Below are 2,500 nucleotides of genomic sequence, written 5' to 3'. Positions count from 1 at the left end.
AAACGCGTACCGGTCGCTACGGGCCTGGCACCCTCTACGGGTAAATGGCCCCATTCAAGATGGACTTGGACGCGGTTCGACGTCACGGGATAAATGGACCCTCCTAAACACTACATTTCCCAACGGCGGAACCGCGGGATTCAGTGCTGGGCTCATTCCTGTTCGCTCGCCGCTACTAAGGAAATCCTTGTTAGTTTCTTTTCCTCCGCTTAGTAATATGCTTAAATTCAGCGGGTAATCTCGCCTACTCTGAGGTCGTCAAACGTGAAAAAAAAATGTTTCGTATATTTCACCGAAAGCATTAAAAGTACGCGAGAACGTACAGAGGAGCACAAAAAAAAAAAAAAAAAAAAACAAAACCATATATCTTATGCGCCACACCAAAGTGTCTTTTCTCTATATAATGTATATATAGAGATTTCTTCATTTTGTTCGTCGATCGGAAACTCTCGCTAGACGATCGGCCGGTTAACTTTAACGTCCGTCGAAAAGAACTTCCGGGGACTGGACGACCGACAGATCGCGCGGTCTCGCGATCGACAATGAAGAAAAAAAGACATGGGGCGACCGACAAAGGTTTGTTTTCACCTTCACCTTCTCGTGCTCTGCGTGACAACACGTTGTGGTGACAACGATGTTCGAAAGCCACTCCATAGAGGAGTATATATATTTTCAACACCCGGTGGGGTTTCTCTACTACACTAGACACACGGGGGTACAGAAACGCTGCACGACGCGATATCATCGATCAAACCAAAGAGACACGAGATCTCGGTCGTCATTCAATTCAACGAACGTGGCGATGGAATCCGCAACGGATTAGCGAGGACACGCGACGACGGGGAAATTATTCGACCCGATACAAGTACGCGTGCGCATCCCGCACAATGCCAAATGTTGCTATGTCCATCAGTCATCAAAGCGTTCGTAGAACGAGAGACCACTGTCTCGCGAACTCTAAGAATATGTTTGTCGAAGTCGCTGGCAACGACGACCCTCCGCCGCAATTATGTGTAGAGAGACACATCCACGCACAGACGTATTTTATTTTATATATCATCTCCCTGGGGCTTACGTTGCACGCCACAGTTGCGCACACAGATTTTACACGGGTGTCCGGTATCTCTTTCTTTATTTGTGTCCATTCACTGTAGTCTCTTGAGACTCTTATACCTTTCGTATACGCATCATTTCAGACGACGTCGGGAGCGCGTAAAATGTTCGAGAGTGAAACGCTTCTTCCGCAATGCGAATCGTTCCAGAGAGAGAGGAGAGAGAGATTTCGATCGTCGGAGCGGTGTTCACGGGCGGTCGTATTGAAAATACGACTCACGACGCCGCAAAACACTCACGCAAGTCCGAATGTGATACCCATTCCTATTTCCTTCTTCTCACGAAGACCGTTAGACGCAATGTAAAATTTGCAATTTTCACAGAACCGCGTCAAACGCCGACGAAACGTCCATCGTTCGCTCGTACGTAGCATCTTTGCAACCCGACTCAGAAACGCTCTTTGCGCCCTCCACAAAATTCGACATGGAGAGGTAAGCGACGGCGGGGACTTACAAGAGCAACGCAAGCAGTATTTGGTTACGTAAACGACCCTCAGCCAGGCGTGGTCCAGGAATTGTATCCGTGGACCGAAATGTGCGTTCGAAATGTCGATGTTCATGTGTCCTGCAGTTCACACGTTGACGCGCAATTAGCTGCGTTCTTCATCGACCCACGAGCCAAGTGATCCACCGTTCAGGGTAATCGTATAATTTGATTTATAATCAATATATAATTATGTCTCTTGTTCTGCGGTTCATAAGAACGCCGATACCTGAAAGCTCCAACCAGCGCGCGAAGGAGATTCAGGCGTCGTTTTTAAGGACGACACACGATCGTCCGTAGAAACGGAAACCGTCGCGAGTACGCGATTGCAATGCGCACACGTATCCGACGGCCGGGCGGAAAATACATTGAAAAACCTTTAAAGTGGAAAACACAGGAGGAGAATTCAGAAAACGACGGGGATCATAGACAACCCGATACTGGATCCCGACACTTCTCCTCCTCCTCTCTCTTATTGGAGAATGAACTCGATAACTAACGGACTTCACAGCCGGCTCTGGCCGTGCGCGATCGTTCGTCCCAAGCTCTTGTGCACTGTATTATCGCCACACAGAGAGTAGAGTGTCAGAATCGCACACAGCTTTACGCGAGCTACGCAGCCGGTCCTCTCGAAACACATTTCCAATTGTGCACGGAGAACGATTATTCGATACTAGCGGACTTCACAGCCGGCTCTGGCCGTGCGCGATCGTTCGTCCCAAGCTCTTGTGCACTGTATTATCGCCACACAGAGAGTAGAGTGTCAGAATCGCACACAGCTTTACGCGAGCTACGCAGCCGGTCCTCTCGAAACACATTTCCAATTGTGCACGGAGAAAGATTATTCGATACTAGCGGACTTCACAGCCGGCTCTGGCCGTGCGCGATCGTTCGTCCCAAGCTC

The 2,500-nt window shown here is 49.0% G+C and overlaps 2 non-coding genes across 2 annotated transcripts in view; both read right to left on the bottom strand.

Moving 5' to 3' along the window:
- LOC143365078 (large subunit ribosomal RNA) overlaps positions 1-258 on the bottom strand; it is a 3,985-nt gene extending 3,727 nt beyond the window's left edge. The window contains exon 1 of the ribosomal RNA XR_013084460.1: positions 1-258. This exon is cut by the window's left edge and continues 3,727 nt beyond it. This is a non-coding gene — a ribosomal RNA (large subunit ribosomal RNA).
- A 1,341-nt stretch (positions 259-1,599) lies between these two features.
- LOC143365076 (5.8S ribosomal RNA) lies at positions 1,600-1,754 on the bottom strand. The gene has a single exon (XR_013084458.1). It is a non-coding gene; the product is annotated as a 5.8S ribosomal RNA (ribosomal RNA).
- Positions 1,755-2,500: the final 746 nt, after the last annotated feature.

Source organism: Halictus rubicundus, unplaced genomic scaffold (genome assembly GCF_050948215.1).
Source record: "Halictus rubicundus isolate RS-2024b unplaced genomic scaffold, iyHalRubi1_principal scaffold1292, whole genome shotgun sequence".
Lineage (NCBI taxonomy): Eukaryota > Metazoa > Arthropoda > Insecta > Hymenoptera > Halictidae > Halictus > Halictus rubicundus.
The sequence above is the reverse complement of the archived record's forward strand: the minus strand, read 5'-3'. Positions and strand labels throughout refer to the sequence as shown.